The sequence below is a fragment of the Lepidochelys kempii genome, chromosome 8 (genome assembly GCF_965140265.1).
Source record: "Lepidochelys kempii isolate rLepKem1 chromosome 8, rLepKem1.hap2, whole genome shotgun sequence".
NCBI lineage: Eukaryota > Metazoa > Chordata > Testudines > Cheloniidae > Lepidochelys > Lepidochelys kempii.
Window position 1 is genome coordinate 56,853,115 of NC_133263.1, and position 20,748 is coordinate 56,873,862.

The window sequence follows — 20,748 nt, forward strand, 5'->3', positions numbered from 1 at the left end:
AACCTTATTTTAAAAAACTTGAATGTTTAACTAAATTCAAAAATTCATATGCTTGTTTTGTTAAAATTTTGTTAAAATATTATACATTTGCTGTGAAGAAAAAACTCCAGAATACATAATGTTGTTGTCTCAGTTAAATAAAAACAATTTAAATATCTGTCCGGTGATGTTCTCCTCCTAATACAGCATGGCAAGAAAATCCCGCAAATATTAATGATTAACCTGTTGAATTGGAGATAGTTCATCTCCCAATGAGTTCATAAATATCTGCTTCAATTACCTTTGGTACGTGAAATAACCAAACAAACATTTTCTGATATAGCTGTAAAACTAATCTGAAAAGTTTTCAGAATAAATCACTTAAAAATGTATAGTATGTACCTTCTAAAAATGAAACCTACAGCTATCTCTGAGTTGTGAAGAATATGTATTAAGGTTATAACAACCAAGAAGAATGCACTTTCATGTAGAAAGCCATGATCAAATCGAGTCTTCCTGACTAGTGATTTATATCATGATTTAAATCATGAATTATATAAATTTGATTTAAATCAAATCCACCCTGGTGAAACCTCAGTGGAATAGAGATGGCTGCTCTAACCCTCTCAGTCCCTGTACACACAGTGAAGCCGTATTTGTGCATGGAAAAGAGCATCTCCCTCCCGGTCTCTTCTTACCACTGCCATCTGTTCTTCTGACGTGACTTTTAACCAGTTGGTAGGGGTTCAGTGAAAAGCAAACGCTAATGTTGTACTGAGGTTGAGAAACCAAGCACTTGAGTCAGAGTGCCTCGGGTTGTGAGGCACCTTGGTACCACCCGCCCTTTGTGTTAGCATGTCTTGTCCATGCCTACTGTGGACCAGCTCCCTGAATCCACCAGCCTCTGGCAATAAATGCACTGCCTCTGCAGGCTTTGCCTTCTCTGTACAGGTTAGCAATAGGCACACACAACCCCCGAATCCTCCGCGCATCCAGCCCGTTCCACTGAACACACACTGATCTCTCAGATTTGCTACTCCCAAAGGAATTGTACACCCCAGCTTGCAAGATTCAATTCAGGATCCCCATTCTATTTAACACATAGCACTTTGATATATTTATAGTGAATACAAGAATATATCTATTATCAAAGAACAGAGATTCAAAGGATCAAAAATATGAATATTGGAGCAAACGATCACATATAAAACACAACAACAACATGCTTTCCAGAGCCTAATCTTAACTCACATGACATTCTCCCGTCGCCTACAATATAGTTTATCCCAAGTCCTTTTCCCAGTGTTTTCAACCAGGTTGGCTGAGATCCCCCTTTCATAAGATCAAGCCCATTGGCAGTTTGTCTTCAGGGATGAAGGATGTCTCTCTGCACCTCCAAATATACCAGAACAGGCTTGCAACTGAGAAAAGAAACTGTCTCCTGTGTTTAAAGTCCTGATTCCCTGAAAACAACAGGAATCAGTGTATATCTTAGTAAACAAACAGGATTGCATACAAATATTCCTGACTCCATCATCAATTTCTCCCCCTAATAGAAACAACTGGCAAGACTCTGAATATTGGCTAATCGCTCAGGTGAAAGGGGCTAACAACATTTAGATTTTTTTTTTATGAAGGCTTTGCTGAAATAGAATGCCTAGGTCTGCTTAGGAATTGCTTTTTTCATTCTTAATTTTCTTTTCTCTATCATTATATGGATAAAGGTAGCAATATCTAGAGTGAGAGAGGACCTAGATAGGGGCCTAACCCTGCAGAGTGTTTACTAAAACAGCACTAAAAATCTTATGGCTGAAGTTGTTTTGAAAGGTTTTTGGATGTTTTAATGAGGTTGTGGGTCTAAATAGCACAGAAGTTCTTTTGTGCACACCCAGGAAGGTGAAATGATGGCATCTTTAGCATACACAGTAGCATCACTGTACACAAAAATAAGCCATCAATGATTATCAGAGAGTCACAAAATGGAAGCCAACAGCGATCCTCTAGAAAACATCCAACTTCCTTCAAAATCGGACACTTTGTTTAGCCAAAACATATGTCAACGTCATAAACGACTCTCACCGTTGACCACATGTGCTAGGAACAATAAAAAATGGAATCCTTGATGTCAAGTAGACTTGCCTCTGTGATCTTAGATACTCTTCTATTCACACTCTACACACTGCTGCAATGATATTTTTCAAATGATACCTCACAACGCATATTTTATACAACTAACAGCACACTAGTCAATATCATCATTGTGAAAAGCATCCAACCTGGATTTAAAAATTGGCAGTGAGTACCTGTCTCTGCGAGATCAAAGAGTCCATTTTTAAAGTATTTGTTCCCTGAGGAGGTACTTATAGACCAGCGGCACCCAAACTGTGGTCATGAGCCACATGGTGCTCTTTTTCTGTTAAAGTGCAGCTCGTGGAGCGCCCCACATCATCCCCCCCATTCTCCAACTACCAGACTGGGGACCTCTGCCTTGCAGCGGGGTTGAGGGGTAGGATCTTCTGCCCAGTGGGGAGGGGACTCTCGAGGATGCAGCCCTCTGGGGTGCACCAAGCCCCGGCCCCCAGTAGGTGTGCCACAGCTCTCAAACTTCTGAAGATTGTTGTATACAGCTTGGAGGGCCAGTAAGTTTGACCACCCCTGTTACAGACTGTAATCAAATCACCTGTTAACCCTCTCTTTGACAGAGTTCCTAGACTGAGCTCCTTGAGTCTCTTGCTATAAGGCATGTTTTCTAAATCCTTTAGTCATTCCCGTGACTCTTCTCTGAACCCTTTGCAATTTATCATTCTTGAATTGTGAACACCAGAGCTGGACACAGTATTGCACCAGTGCAATATACAGAGGTAAAATAACCTCTTTATTCTTACTCAAGATTCTCCAGTTTATGCTTCTAAGGATCACATTAGCCCTTTTGGCTACAGAGTTGCACTGGGAGCTCACGTTCAGCTGATTATCTAACTCTTTTTCAGAATCACTGCCCCTACGTATAGCGATGTTAAATGACACTCCCAAGGTCAAAGAGTAAGTCAATGGCAGAGATACGAATAGAACTCATGCACTCCCAACATACTGCTCTAACAGTTAGGAATTACGCCCAGGAAAAAATAAATATCTGGAGACAGAACAAGATGAAATAGCTGCAACAAGCAGTCTAACTAACAGTCCAGGACAGTTGGTAGACCATATATAGCCAAATAGTTTTGGACACAGGAAAAGTGTATCTGTGAAACAACGTGTGGCAATTCTTGCCAAAATACTTTATATATACTGGGAAACTAACTTATTAGAAAAATACACTTAATGTTTTACTCAGCCAGGAAGTTCAATTGACAGTGAAGTTAATACATATGGTAGTTAAGAAACAAAAAATGTTTAACTATTCATATTTTAAAAAGTGGTCATCTATGTCACAAAGTATTGATTCGGCTCCCTAATTGGGTAGCTGAATTGTTCTGAACACTGGAAACAAGTTGCTAATAGTGTTTTAGCCAAATCCTTATTGCTAAAGTTTCAGAAACTTTCAGGATTTGAAAACATTCTAATAGATTAACCACCAGTTGCATAAATAATCATGAAAAACAAGAGTGAATTATTCCCAAAATTATTTGAGTCATTTTTTGTAATATTTGACCAGCCCTCTTGTCGAAGCTCCAGGACATGTGATAGTTTCTCCTGGTACAATTTTTCCAATGATGGACACATTCAAGAATAGGCCATCTCCATCCTTTTAGTCAGGAATTCAACCTAAGACCACTAAATAAAAATAATTCTCTGGGAAGTCTGTTGCAAACTAAGTAACTAAGACCTTTGTAACTTACTCCACCACTTAAAAATCTATTGTATCTAGCTTCTTCTACACATACTAAAATAGTAACACATACGTAACCATAGTAATATTTGTCACTTCGAGTGCTCTTTTCATCCACTCAGCAAAAACCTCTTTACAAAAGGGGGTTGTTGCCCACCTTTTAAAGACAGGGAGAGGAAATGGGTTATACATAAGTTATGTGACATAGGTCACACAGCAGTTCTAAAAGACTGGCATACATGCCGCCACCTTTGCTTCTGATGCCCCACAGGTGGCCAAAGTGCTAGCACTGAAATCGGAAGCACTAAAACAAGTTTCTCTTAGGAAATCTATTGTAATTTCTGATCCATTCGTTTGTTCTGAGTTGAGACAAGTGTGATGGAAGCGGAGCTACTCTGTAATAATTTATGAATACTGTTAGCCTGGGTTATTGATATGTTTACTGAGTGAATATATTGATTTAGTTTAATAAGGGGGAAAACCAAGCATGAATAGAAATAATGGGTCAAGACAAGCCACCTCTTGCTAATCATTTAAGGGTTGTTAAGAGACAATGTCCGAACTATTAGCTTCGAAGAGTCTACCCTCCTGGTTCCCCCTGCAACTTACAAACTGGTATGGCCACACAGGGCCAAAGTCTGGGAACCAAAAGATCAAAAGAATGGCAGCAGCTTATAAAAGGACAAAAGGGTGAAGTTCTCCAGGACAGTTGTTTGGGGTGGGAACAAGATGGACACAGAGACCCACTTGGATATTTGAAAAAACTAGGCCTGTTTAGGTCACCATCATGAGAAGGCAGGGCTTTATATAAGAGATGTGTATAGACTGCCATTTTAAAATTTTCTCTCTCTGAATGTTTTATTGCTACTGCTAAAACCAAATAATACTTCTTTTAAGAAGGTTGTCTGGTCACCGTATGCCACTGGTCAGACTCCTGAACAGAAGAACAGCAGGTGCCAAACCCAGTTGGACCTGCAGGGTAAGCATGGTCGATATACAGGGTAGTGTAGCCCAGGGCCTGGTCTCTGAGTGGGAGAATCACAGAACTCCACCCCAGGAGAGGTAAAAAGCAGGATACCTCTGACCTGAACGGGTGCACTAGGAGAACCAGAGAGAAGACAGAGGGCTAGCCCTTTAACCATGACAACATTATTTATTTTGGCATCTGGAGAAGAAGAAATCAAAAGAAACCAACCCAATTAAAAAGTTGGATTTGTAGGAGGAGAGGCAAACTACAGACTGAATGAACTACTCCTCTCTTGACCTGTCAGGGATTTCTTGGAACCACACAGTCATATCCACATGGGAGGCAAAAGGGGCAGCAGGGATGCAGTAGGTGGAGTTACAAGGGCAGACAGTCTCCAGCAACATATGTTACTGAAAACATCGTTAAGTGACATCAGTGGAGTTGTTTGAAAAATGTTGATGGAACCATTTGCCACTGGAGAAGGTAGTTCTGCTGATGTCAAAATGTTTCATGAAATTGTGTCCGTTTTGCTGAAATTTCATTTGGAGAAAAACCAGGAAAAAAATGTTCCAACAATCCCAAGACATTCCATTTTGACATTTTCAAAATAAAATGTTTCCATTGTCCAGTTTGAAATGACTTTTCATTTGGCAATCTTTGGGTTGTATTCCACTATATGTATTTAAAAAGAGCAAAATTGTTCATCTATCTAAAATGAAAATATTTTTGGAATTTTCTTTCATGGAGACTATTCATGTTTACAGTTTTGTTCCAGCTGTGGGGGTGGGGGGGCACAAGGGGCAGCTGCCACAGGACCAGTGATTTAAAAGGGCCTGGGGCTCCCAGCTGCCACTACCGCAGCAGTGGCCAGGAGCCCCGGGCCCTTTTAAATCACCGCCGGAGCCCCAGGCAGCGCAGGCCAGGCAGCGTGGATCGTCTGGCTGGGGGAAGCTTACCCCCAGCCTCGCCCCTTCCAGAGGCCCGGAGCCAGGCCGCCATACCAGTAAGTATTTAATATTACTTTCACCACTGCATGAAGCAGAACTTCCATCCTCTGCACAGCTCCACTTACCAGTTCCCCAGTAGACACACACACACTTTTTTTTAAAACCACTCTTCTGTTAGCACTCTGATTCACTTCCTGGTGAAAGAAGAATCATTTCCAACCTTTCAGTAATACAAACACACATACTTTAACACTCCATATTTCTATTTCTGCCAACAAGGTTATCGATTAATGCCAATTGCAGCAGTTGGTAGTGTTTTGACAAGGGTACCTGTCACCTGGGAACTGATGTGAGAAGAACAAACTGCAATCAGTCTCCTTCTGTCCAAATTAAATCTTAGCCTGCCTCTCCGGCATCAGCTTGCGGATGTCTAACCATGAGCTCAAGCTCAACACAGCTAAAACAGAGCTCTTAACCATCTCCTCCAAGCCACCCCACTACCTTCTTTCTCAGTCGCTGTGGGCACCACCCCCCATCCTGACTATCAGTCCGGCTTGTAACCTGGGTGCCATCTCCAACTCTGACCTGTCTCTGGGTCCTCACATCCAGGCTACATTTAAATCTTGCAGATTCATCTAAGATACGGCCTTTCCTATCCATCCACACAGATGAAACTCTCATCCAGGCTCTTAGTGATCGTCTTTTTTGTTGTGTGTTTGTACAGTGCCTAGCACAATGGGGTCCTGGTCCATAACTAGGGCTCCTAGATGCTTCAATAGTACAAATAATAAATAATAATGGGATAGCGACAGTGTCCAGTCACTAAGGATTTAAACAATTCATATGCAGTGCAACTCCACTGGCCTGGATTACTCTCTGGATTAGTTCAGCTCTAGAATTTTTACACTTGAGAAAAAGTTTGCTATCTGGGTTCATCTTACACTGTAACAGCAAATGTGATCTCTTGTGGTTCTCCCATAAGAACCTCCAAATTAATTAGGCAAAAAAGATCCATTAAAAATAATAGGTAATGACTAATTTATGAATTTAGGACAGGATAATTCCAAAAATTATTACAGTATTTTTTTACTAATAACATAAATTGCATAACCCATTATTACACTGTAAAAGTTACACACACACACACCCCTCCTATTTGCAAATGCTGAACATAGTATATCAAAATTTGGAAAGTTGAGGGTTTATGCTACATTTTGAAATACTAGTTCTATGAATTTCTGTCACTCAAACTCTTCCCTATAGTAGCATATAGCACTTCACAGAAGTGTGTACAGGGCTGGCTCAAGTGCAGTTATGGCAAAATTTTGTGTTTTGTGCTACTCACTAAATTTGTTTCAGGCTATAAATTCTTACACTTTCTTTTGTGCATAGGAATACGGTACTGTGCTTTTAAAAACATTTGTCCCCCCTCTAGCGGCACTTTATTCTATCCTTACAGTAAGGATTCAGATCTTTCAGTTACTTCATAGAATCATAGACTTGGAAGGGACCTCAAGAGGTCATCTAGTCCAGTCCCCTGCCCTCAGGGCAGGACTAAGTATTATCTAGACCATCCCTGACAGGTATTTGTCTAACCTGCTCTTAAAAATCCCCAATGATGGAGATTCCACTTTCCTAGGCAATTTATTCCAGTGCTTAACCACTCTGATAGTTAGGAAGTTTTTCCTAATGTCCAACCTAAACCGCCCTTGCTGCAATTTAAGCCCATTGCTTCTTGTCCTATCCTCAGAGGTTAAGAAGAACAATTTTTATCCCTCCTTCTTGTAACAACCTTTTATGTACTTGCAAGTGCAGTTTACATAAGTAATCTCCATTTGTGCTCACAACTGATAATGTGTAAACTGTGCATGCACAAATAGACTATACTGTCAAAAACTGTCACTTAGAGGGCATATCAGGAAAAAACAGATCCCTGGCTGGCCCACAGTTCAAGAGACAAAAAAAAAAAAAAGTCAGGCCCAATTTTAAATAAAGTCCGGTCCCTCCCTGCTTCTGGAAGGCTTCCATTCATTATCATTTATTATAGACTCTGTATGATTACAGTCTCTATGTAAAAGAATAAATGGACACAAATCAGACGTCAAGAATTATAACATTCAAAAACCAGTCGGAGAACACTTCAATCTTTTTGGTCACTTGATTACAGACCTAAAAGTGGCAATTCTTCAACAAAAAAACTTCAAAAACAGACTCCAATGAGAGACTGCTGAAATGGAATTAATTTGCAAACTGGACACAATTAACTTAGGCTTGAATAAAGACTGGGAGTGGATGGGTCATTACACAAAGTAAAACTATTTCCCCATATTTAGTCTCCCCCCCACACACTGTTCCTCAGACGTTCTTGTCAACTGCTGGAAATGGCCCACCTTGATTCCCCCCACTCTCCTGCTGGTAATAGCTCACCTTACTTGATCATTCTCATTACAGTATGTATGGTAACACCCATTGTTTCATGTTCTCTGTGTATATAAAAATCTCCCCACTGTATTTTCCACTGAATGCATCTGATGAAGTGAGCTGTAGCTCACGAAAGCTTATGCTCAAATAAATTTGTTAGTCTCTAAGATGCCACAAGTCCTCCTTTTCTTTTTGTATGATTACTGTTAGAAATCACTTTGTTTAGGCCTCTGTATTGTTTAGATAGAGGTGAAGGTTGTGCTACTCCAAAATCTTGTTGCCAAAAAGCATGGGGAAATAAATGCCCTCAGACGTGAGGAAACATTGGTTGAAATATTCAGACAAAAGCGACAACTATCCACTACGAGAGCATTGTTGATGCTTCCTGGCAGGACACACCTAGAAATAAACCCTTATATGTTGTTGAGTGCGACAAACATATAGAAGGGGCAGGCAGAACAGAGCAAATGATAAAAACAAATGATGCCACAGCAAAAATTCTGGCTTGGTATAAAGAACTTGGGTTGCAGATGGCTCAGCCAGCCAGCCAAAATATTTTCGTCATATACTAGCAAATAACAGCTGCTCCCATTTTTGATTTCCAGATATCCATTCTCTCCAGCCTCATGTTTGGATATGTAGACATGTGATCTGAAGAAAGCGGAGGATACTGGATAGCTCAGTTCATAGAAACACCAGTTCATAGGAACACTTCCCTTCAAGAGTTAGCAACATCTCAAACAAGATGAACTATGGGTGTGAACTAGGTAAGGCATACGAGGACACCAGATACAGTATTATAGTGCACAATAGATTTATAGAGCCACACCTATCCAAATGTGAACTATAACTAACTGTCTTAACACTATATATATATATCTCCACACACAGTATTTGGATACCATGATGTATGATTGATATATATCTAAAGAGAGAGAGACAAAAGAGATATCTGTGTATGTTCTACAGAACATCACACATTACCATGGTATCTGAATACCTATAAATGACACCATCTTTCCATAGCATGCCGGGGACAACTTCAATCAGAAAATAGGGCTCACACCATATCTGCTATGAAAAGGAGTTTGGCCCATTTTTATCTGTGTGAAGGTTCATTCATTTAGATTCTTTAGAGAGACCTATCCAGGTTTAGGAAATAAAATGAGGTTACTGGCCAAATTCATTGTCAGAGTATCTGCATTTACCAAATATGAATTTGGCTCTAAATGTTTGGGGTTAGATTCTGATATTTGCACCACAATCCAGAAGACAGGGCAGCCAGACTGTAGCACTAAAGATGTTGTGCTTCAGTGGACACTCTTTCCTGGGGCGGCTCCATGCATACGTGACGGATGTGCACTCTGTTCCATCGATGAGAATGTCCGTGGAAATTGTGAAAATCAACAGAAAGACTTCATCACCTTCAACGATCCATCAACTTCAGTGATCTTTGGATCAGACTCTTGGACTGCATTGGGGTAGGGACCATAATTTTCTTTGTACCATAAGGCATCAGGCACTATTTTAATGTAGCAAAATAAGTCATCACAATCACCATCACCCGAATTCTGAGAGTAATAGGAAATGATTTCTTCTATTACCAGATGTGCTCAGGGGGCATTAATCCATGTTGTCCAGCTTAGTTTTGCATCATCTGTCCAAACAAACAATAAAAATATACTACTTTGCTAGTGCTGTTGGTAAAAACAGTGTTGATATGACACTTGGTCACTCAAGCATCCACTATAATTTCCAGCAGACACATTTGGGAATTAAGTAAAAAGTATTGGGTTAGCACCTCCCCTACCATTTTCTTTGGTTTGATAGACGGTTTGGTCCCACAGAAATTAATTTTACCATGAAAGATACAAAATAGTGTTTGTAAATCAGAACATATGAGGAAATCCAAAAATGTGCCCATATTTATGTTGCCTGTAGCTCTGCCAGAAAGACTTGTGGACAGGTTAATGGAAAATGGAGTGATTTTTGCAGTGCTCCTTGATATTGCTTCAGACACAGAGAGTTACAATGTAAAAAGCTTCAAAGTAATCATTTTATATATTCCTGAAATCATCACTACATGTACAATTACAGAAAATGTCCGTAACGCCTTAAGGCTGAACAACTTTTTTGGGTTCAAGCCAAAAATTTATGGGTGAGTAGAACACGACATTCACAGCAGAAAAAGAGACAAAGTGGGATTTTACAGATCTGTTCTCCCTCCAGATGGTATATACATTATATGTGGTACTGTTATGCTCAAGACGTGAGAACTAATCTTGTTCTCATAAAAATGAATGGAAAGTTAGCCACCAGCTTCAGTGTGGACAGGATCTGGCAGGCACTGCATTTCAGAGGTATGCTAATATTCTTGTTTCCTTTTATTTGACAGAATTACATTTGTTGTTAGTGGGAGTAGTCAAAGTTTTCCAGGATTTAGTGATATTGGTTCAAAACTGGTAAAATATACATCAGCTGGGAAAGCTGGATTTAAGCTGATATTTCAGCAATGTATAACAGTATATATGTGCTAGAGCATCTTTGGCATTTAGAAGATTCATCAAGTAAGTATAAGGTTAGCTTTAGTTCCAAGACTGAAATACAAATTTGACTTCCTTTGTGTTCATCCCTTTTGATTAATAAATACATAGACTATTTTTTCCAGCATTTACATATCTGTATGTACTGATCACAACAACATTTTTATATATTTACACACACACACACACGTTTCTATAGAACATATGTCACAGGCTTACCTGGACTTTAAGAAATATTGGATGTGTCCACATTGGGTACATTTTTCTTACTGTGGTATGTCCACAAAAACAAAATGCTACTAAAATTGCATGGTCTGCAAAGAAAAATAATGGTTGTGTAGTTTGCTTAAGCTATCTCAAAGAAAGAACATTACTTTCAACTATATGAGAATTTCCCCTCACACAAAATGACAAAATTCATTCAGGAGGCTGCAACTCCCTCAGTAGTGAGAGGATTAAAGTATAATACTCAATGCAATCAATGTTTCAATTCCAAGGTCAGGAAGTTGGGAAATGACTATGTTGTTGTCTCCCCCATGCAGATTATGTAATGGCAAAACTGTTTTGACTGACCAAACAGGACTCTTCAACAGATGTGCATGATACACGATTTAGTAAATGGAAAGCAATTATGGTCTGATCCATTTATAGTGAGGTAATGTCTCCGAAATAACTGTTGGCCCTACATTCTGATGGTAAAATTCTTGCAAAAATTATAAAGATTTGAAAGGACAAATTCATATTACTTTGCCGCCTTTCAATAAAGCTGAAATGACTAACCTGTCCTGAATTTTCTTTTAATCTGGGAACCTTCATAGATTTCATTTCTGAAATGTACTGGTCTAAATATAGTGAGGGGAGTTCAATGTCACAATAGCTGCAAACTTGCTGTGACGTCTCCTGGCCAAATGATAGATGTAGCTGAATAACAGCAGACAGAAAGAACCTTTGAAGAATTCCAGGGTGTTGCCATTGAGTATTGCTCAGTCATGCTCACCAACCCACCCAGCAATACTGGAACAGAATGTTATTCGTATCCTGACATCAATCTTATAATTTTGCCAAGCATCTGACTGTAGCCTTTGCTAGGTACAGATGAGTCATCACATTGAATGCTGGTAAATGAGTCGAAGACAAGAGTCTCTTTTAGCACCTGAAACCATCTCTATCTATTTCCTCAATTCACAATTCCTATTTTCACCCACTGTTGCTCTACAGTCTTGGTGTCATGTTCTTGACCCTAAATTCCCTGTTTTCTCCAACACATCCTGTGTCTGCAAATCAACCAATCACCATCACAACACTGGCAAAAATATAACAGTGCCTTGACTCTATCTCTGGTAAAATATTCGTCTATGCATTCACCATTGCCTCCCCAAGTCTCAATACCCCAGCCTCTGGCACATGGAGAATGTGGCTCCCCAAAGTCTCATTTGAATTGTGGAAAAGTTTTTTGGCAGAAAGAATCTGTGTAATCTACGATCAGTCTTCCCCATGCAGCCACACATCATGAAAAATGCCATCTTGCTCTGCTCATATCCGTTCAGAACACTGCTACAAAGATCATTTACCTAGCCTGTGAGGTTGACCATGTGACCTCCTCTTGTCATCCCTCCACCCTCTCCCTCTTCTCTATCACATTAAGCACAAGCTACTTGTCTTCATTTTCAAGGCCCTTCATGACCCATCCCCACCCTACCTATCATCTCTCGTTCAGTACTGAAAGGTCAACACCTGCTCCATGTCATCAGCCTCCATCCTCCACTTATTACATTTTCAAACAAGAACCTTTGTGCTCTTTCCTATGCTGCCCTTCATGCTTGAGAGTAGATAAAAATCCCAGTAAACATCCGCAAAGCCACTTCATCATTCTCCTTCAAATCCTTCCTTAAAACGTTCCTTTTTCCCCATCATGCTTAAAAAAATCTTGACAACATTTAGGGTATGTCTACACTACAAACCTAACTCAACCTATATTACTGCGGTGGTGCATGTCTACACTGCCTTCCTTGGGTCGGTGGTCCATGTCCTCACCAGGAGTGGTTCCACCGACCTAACAGAGGCAGTGTGGGGAGCTGAAAGCCTGGTCTGTCAGTTCCTTTGGCAGCTCCCTGTCGGGAACTTGGCAGCTGCAGGCTCCCGACAGGCTGCCTCCCCCCACTCCCCATTCCCTGCAGGGAGTGGGGAAACACACACACGTTTCCTGCCAGCAGCAGGGGGAATCCCTCCCATCCTCACCTGTTCCCTGAGCCATGAAACTGACAAGGCTGCCTGGCTCCTGGCAGAGAGTGGGTAAGGGGGACCCCTCAGACTTCTCGTCCCGGCTCCCAACTGGGATCAGGGTTCTAAGCTGTCCCGGCTTCTCACCCTAGCTACCAGTTGGGATCTGCGTCTGAACCCCCCTCCCCCCCGGCTCCCAGCCAGGAGCAAGGTCCAGCTGCCCTGCTCTCTAGGGAAGTGGGGGCTTTCACATCAATTTCACAGCAGGCACCACGGAAATTGACCAGACAGCCCACATAAGGGTCCCAGTTCTCTAGACAGACACTGGGTTGCCCTAACTACACAGACATAAGCCTTACGCCTCTCATGAAGGTGGAGTTATTATGTCGTGTAGTTAGGCACTTACATCAGTGGAAGGAAGTCTGTACTGTAGACACTGACATAATTAGGTCAACATAAACTGCCTTGTGTAGATCAGCCAATAGGCTGCTGATGTACTGAGAATACTGACTATCATGCTGACGAATATGGTTTTATTGTTTCCTAGTATGCCCTGGCTGGTCAGTCCTTAACCATCTGTTGTCTCTTGTCTTATACTTAGATTGTAAACTCTTTGGGGTAGGGACTGTCCTTTTTTCTGTGTTTATACAGCACCCAGCACAACTGGGTCCTGATTAGCATCTAGCATAACTAGGGCTTGTAAGCACTATGGTAATACAAATAAATAATAAAACATTTGGGATAAAGCTTTAACACAGTCTCAACCAGCCTAGTTTTTGGATTGGGTCTAGAAAATCAAACTAACCACAAATCTTTGGTTGAGATTAAAAAGAAAAGAAAAAAAATGCAAAGTACCACACTTAGGAAGGAAAAATCAACTGCACAAATACAAAATGGGGAATAACTGGCTAGGAAAGAGAACTGCAGAAAAGGATGTGGGGGGTTATAGTGGATTGGAAATTAAAGTCGAGTCAACAATGTGATGCTGTTGCAAAAAAGACAAAATATTCCGACTGTACTAACGGGAGTGCCGTACATCAGGCATGGGAGGTGACTGTTCTGCTCTCCTCTGGACTGGTGAGGCCTCAGCTGGTGTACTCTGTCCAGTTTTGGGCACCACACTTTAAGAAAGATATGAACAAACTGGAGAGAATCCAGGAGAGCAACAAAAATAAGAGGTTTGGAAAACAAGTCTGCTGCAGTTTCCACGGTATGCATCCGATGAAGTGAGCTGTAGCTCACGAAAGCTCATGCTCAAATAAATTGGTTAGTCTCTAAGGTGCCACAAGTACTCCTTTTCTTTTTGCGAATACAGACTAACACGGCTGTTACTCTGAAACATGACATATGAGGTTGAAAGAATCGGGTATATTTACTCTAGAGAAAAGAAGGCTGAGGGGGCACATGCTAAGTCTTCAAATATGGAAAAGGTTGTTAGAAAGAGGTCCACTTGTTCTCCATGACCACCACGGGCAGGACAAGAAACAACCAGCTTAGTATGCAGCAAAGGAGATTTAGTTAGATATTAGGGAAAACTTTTGAACTATAAAGGATAGTTAAGTACTGGAAAAGGTTACTTAGGAAAGTTGTGGAATGCCCTTCACTGGAGAGTTTAAGAACAGATTATATAAATACCTGTTGTGGATGGCCTAGGTATACTCAATCCTGTGTGTGTGTGAGTATCCTTGTGCGGATGTGGGGGGGCAGGGGAGGATGGGGAATGGATTAGATGATCTCTTGAGGTCCTTCATTTCTATGATTTGTCAATAGACTTTGGTGTCCATTTTGAGAAGTTTAGTTTTTGAGAGAGAGCTGAGATCTTCATTCTTCATACCTTGACAAAGACCCTTTATCCACTCAATCTCCTGTTTAGTAAAGGACGTTTGATAAATAGACTGAGAGAGCCTTTTCCAGTTATATAGATATCACTTTAGCATATTTATAGTATATCCAGACTCAAAGACTTGCTTTTTGGCCACATAGGCTTGAAACATTTTAGTATTGGGAAATTTGAGCTATTTAGATTATCTGAGATTATATTTCTGAATCTATCGTGTTTCCATTACTGCAGTATCTGGGTACAATTATAATACTTTAGTGTGTTTACACTATATTCATACCCATGATTTGCACTTGGACTATCTTTTCACATAGCAATTTTGATGGCTGTCAAAGCCACAAATTTAACCTCTCCTTAATAGAGATAAATACACTCATGTATGCATATACTCTGTGTCACAAACTTTTGCCTGAAAATGATTGTGAAATAGTACATGCACAGCTTTATTTATAATTTATTTTCCCCTAGTATTTGACAATTTCAGATAGGCATGTCCTGTTTTTTTAGGTTTCCAAAATACATTGCTTCATCAGGGCCACTTGGTCTCTTTGTAGCTTTAGTACAGAGGTCATATTTCACTATACTGTCCTCAGTTTCTTTCCCCAGAATTCCCTAATCATTCTGATGTGCATCTACTAATCTTTCTCCATCTTTATGTATTTTAGTTTCTTTTTCCTAGGTCACTGATATTAATGGAGGATGAACTTTCAAATATTTGGAAGTTCAGTTCAGTATGAAGTATAAGTACCCAGAAACTGAAGCTTATTCAAAATACTTTGGTAGAGAAGTCAGGCTAGAAGTCTGATGGTAACAGGCTGCTTCCTGAGAATTCTGATGCTTACTGGTTGTACTCCTAAGTGAAACACTAAATATGTTTTTGGGGTTTTTTTGGGGGGGTGTGGGGGGGAGGAGGTGGCATTTGATACTTTTGCTCTCAGCCAAAATCATAAACATACAGAGCTTTATGTAAATGGGGGAAAAGATTGACAAAACACTTTTAAACCACACCAAAAAAAAAAATTCAAGTTCATACTGAATTTGGGGAGAAGATTCAGGTCAGGTCATAATGATCTGAATCATTACACTTATCCTTCAATGTATACAGGACATTAAGCAAGCAAAAGGTCACACGTGCTAATGATCATCATGGCAGCCAAAAAAGGAAGAAAGAAAAATTATCAGAAAAATATAACAATTTCCATGGTTAATTTGAAAAGGACATTGAGATACCAGATAAGCATGGCCTCCGTATATAATTTTGGTTATTAAAATTATACTTTTGCAGTCTGTGATTTAGTCTTTAAGACTTCTTTCCCACTTCCCCCATGGCAATAGATCAAAACTGAACAAACTAAGGGACTTAAGCAAGATGGGCATCTGCCATTTACAGGCAGTTTTAAAATGGGTTCTGTGTCAAAAATTATAATCTAAGTACTTGTCCCTCAGGTATATCATTTAATCCACAACCATGGATGTGCCAGGTCCTCTCAGGAGAGTTCTCTTTGATAAAAAACTGTCTAGAAGTCTTTTTATCAACAGCTCTAATATTTTCCCTCACCCTCTAAAAATCAAACATATAGACTCTGACAGTCCATTTCTTCTGGTTTGTTTGAAATACAATGTATGTCCAAAGGATGGCATGTAATTTTAAATATTATTCACTAATGATCACTTTCCTCACTATAACCTGCGACTCATTCTGAAAATATAAAATATTGCTTATGAAAAGAAATCCTATCAACTCCTCCCCTTCAGACACATCTCTCTGATGTACTAAAATTAGATTATAAACTCTGCAAAGTGGGGACCTGTCTTTTTTATTTATTCTGTAATGCATTTGGCAGATTTTGAGTACTGTAAAGGTATTTTTATGACAAATGTATCAATATACACACACACCGAGAATCATATCAGCTGACTACCTAGAGAATACCTTCATGGCTAGGTCAGACATGTTCACAGGCACTGTAGTAGGGAACGTCAATAGGTTTTCTGTAACTGATTCCTGAGAATATAAGAACCAATATTCAACTAAGTACAGTTTCCGTCTCTACCCACGATACTAACGATTCAGATTAAGGTGTAAAACCTCAAATGACCAAACCATTCCATACTATGACACAGGAAAGGGAGGAGACTTCTTCCTGATCCCCGCTGGAAATCAGTTATGTCCTGAAATATGGGGTTTGATAACTTTTATTCTTATTTTAGCTAGTCTAATTGCAGATGCAATTTCTTACCTGACTCTTTATAGAGTGTCTGCTGGTACCAGTAGCTTCCTGTTACACAATATGGCAAAAAGCTGGGGAACATGGCAACATATTGAATAAGAACAACTGCCTGTCTGTTAAAATAGAGGGGAAAATAAAAAATTGGATGTACGAAGCCTATGTCTACCAGTGTATACTAAGCTGTGATGCAAACTCCTCTACTCCTTCGCGTTGTTCAGCCTCAATTTTCTTCTGAAGTCTGTTCATCTATTTGTCTTATATCACAGTTACAAAGTTAATATTATGAAATTTGTACTTCACTTTTATTAAACGTCCAATCTCTACATATATTTTTTTTTTAAACAAAGGAGATGTCAAGAACATACCTTGGGTACAGAAAGGAAGAAAACAATCCATCCCTAGTTATTTCCCTTTATTTTATTACTAGTTACATGAAGAGAAAACACTCCTAAAACCTACTTTGTGCTCTGTTATTCATTGCAATAATTAGGCACATCCAGTTCAAAATGTACTGCATCCACTTAACAGGTCGGGGTGCAGGTGTGGAGGTTCAGTGGGGTGGGGTTTGGGTATGGAGGGCTAGGGGGTTTTGGGTGTACTGGGTGAGGCTTGGTGGGGATGTCTGGGTATGGGAGGTCCAGATGCATGGGGACTGGGCGGATGGGGGAGCTGCGCCCCATAGAGTGACCTCCTCCCCCCACAGCTGAGGAGCGATAGGGGCAGGAAGCAGGGGAGGATGCTGAGCCTCCTGCAGCTGGGGGAGGTTTCTGGGGATGGGTCTGACACAGCCCCAGCCACTCCTTGCAGGGAAAGAAGAAATCCCATCCTGCCCTGCTTCCAGCCCAGCTGGGATTAGCAGCTGATCCAGGCTCAGGGTAGAAGCCACTGGCTAGGGTGTCCCCAGTCCCGCGGTGATTTACCTCTCTGCTGGCTGCTCTGGGTGCCTGAAACAATGTACCTGTTCAGCTAGGGACTTGTGCCTAACTGCTCTTGCAGCTTCCCTTTGCTTCCCTGTAAGAAAGTCATTTTTCTGTGGGGAAGCAAAGAAATCTTCAGGGGACATGAATTCTGCACACATGCAGTGGCGCAGAATTCCCCCAGAAGTACCTCATGTTATATTTTACCTCAGAACCTCTTCCCCTCCTTTACTTGTGCCTCATGGTTTCTCTCTTCTTCTGCTGTTCTATAGCAAAATTATTTTGTGTGTATTATATATATACACACATACACACACATTATAATTCTGTAGCTATATTAACCAAAAAAGACTTAAATAATACAGGTATATGATTTATTCTGTAAGATGATTTTGTGGCAGTATAGCTACCTGTGAGACACAGAATCACATAGAATGGATTCAGATTTATATGGTTCCTGTTGGGCCTAATTGGGGAGAAATAGTTGGAGAGCTTAGTTCACCTGTGGGCTCTTTGGATTCGGCTTGTAAACAGGAAAGCCACACATTTGGGAGCTTACAGAGATGACATTTAGCAGAGCCCCACCCCATCCCTGAAATGTTTTCTCTAAAGGGGCTTTTCCTCATAAAATCCATCAAGAGTTATGGTCTAGTTTGTATTATTTAGATCACTATTTTGGGCAAAATAAGGCACTTCAGCACAGAATGGTCAGAGCCTTGGGCAGCCTTAATTATTCCATGCTACAACTTTGTGATATAAAGTTGCCCTAGCATATTGTTAGCACCTGTCAAATAAAGAACATTACCATTTATGCACAGGTGAACGATCTTAGGGTCAGCTTCCAAAGGAAACCTGACAGACATACAGAACTGAAAGCTAGCAGCCAATTAATCCACCATCATTCCTACTCCTGCTCTCCAGGATGCTTAATATTGTCCCAAAGGTGCATTCAGTAGGAAGGGCCAAATATAATAAGTACCTCTGCTGCTGGTCTGGCTAGCACTATTAGATTTGTTTTTCATACAAATATTAGATTGTTACTTTATCTACTATAACTGTGGCAATGGAGCAATGTTCTCTGACTAAACTGCTCACTCTACTTATTGACCTTAAAAACTTTTTCTTCAGTTTTTCTGAGGGAAGCATTATAAAGGTTTTGTTCTAACAGTGTTTATAATAACTGGAAATGCAGCAAATCTGTCATCTGCTTAATTGATATAAAACTGATTAGTTCTCAGAAAGAATGGATATGACCATTTGACTACTGTATTATTACAGCTCAGATATTTATTACAGGATAATTAATTATAATAATGCTAATACTTCATAAACTGCTAACAAAGCCAATGCTGCTATGGGCCCCAGTTCAAAGAGGGATTATATATATGATAGTTCTTAAATATTAATTCCCCCTTGTATACATTTGTGTACAACAAATAAAATGCAGGCAGCTCTGGCAAAGAAGAGAGCAACAAGTAACTGCTACACAAGAAGGAGAGAGAAAGCTAACAGCTTCCAGAGCAGACTAGTTCTCTTCAGTCAATAACCGGACCTCTCAGTCCCAGAAAAACTTATTGTGAAACTACACTCTTCCTTCCTTAGGATCTCTGTCTCTTGCACCCCACTCTTCCCAACGCTAAGCCTAGAGCTGCATAAGCCTCTCCAACAGGAGCAAAGATCTCTCCTCAACTCATTAAGGTTTTCCTCAGAGCCCCATTTGTAATCTTCCAAAACACACTGGCTTCTCTCTGCTGACACTCATAATTCTCTCTCTGATCATACTTAGATTTATTTTGTTATTAAACCCTCTCTACTGCTCTTCAATGCTAAAAATTTAAAAGACCTAAGCTCATAACTATTATTTAACGACCAATACCACTCTAACTACATTTTCATCCACTAATAATTTTTAATGCTTATTTTCCCTCTTACTTAGTTCAGATGTCCTTCTATAAACTCAGCTGGGGCAGTAATACCCTTCCCTGAAACTAATCCAGTTCTCACATCAATCTGGCTAATTGACTCCAGATTTAACACATTTGTTAGACCAAAAAATATAGCAAACCCTTTTTTAAAAGGAAACTTTTCAGGAGTGATTGTATCTGTGGAATGGTAACAGGGTACTGCATATTGAAGCAGCAGTTCAAACACAGCCCAGATGGGTGATGACCACATTTCTTTTTAAATCATGTTTGTCTGTTCACTAGGCTTTATGAAATCAGCTGGTGCTTTCCGTTAGAGCCCTGTGCAGATACAAGATTTGTATCTGCATCCGATCTGCAAAAATGATCTGTGGATATCCGCATCTGCGGATGTAAAAAGCGGATATCCATGGATTTGTAGGGCTCTACTTTCAGTACAGCTCCTGGTGGGCATGCAATCATATCCTAAAACCACACCAATCGAACTAACTGGCCAAATTCAGAGAGAAGTCAAGGCTGAACAGGCATACAGATTAATCTCTTCAGGTCAGAGTTATGTTACGCTGGCAGAGGATCGGTGTTGGGAAGACATTAATGTAAATAAAGGATTTCACTCTCCAAAATTGTTCAGATGGCATCTGTTAACAGCACAACATTCACTCACATGCTTTTCAAACACACTCGTCTTATGTGGAACAACAACTTGAAAAGGGATTTCAGGTGAATCCCTGTTTAAAAAAAGGAAAGGGGAAGAATTGACAGAAATCAGCTATGGCACAAGTGCTATTTACTTTAATTGTCTGAACTTTTGTTGTTGTTGCTTGATTACATTGTGTAAAATACATCCTCTAGTTGCCATTTTGTCATATGGCTATGCTGCAGAGATTTAACTGTTAGATGTCTGCTTTCCACAGTGTGTCAATCCAATAATTAAA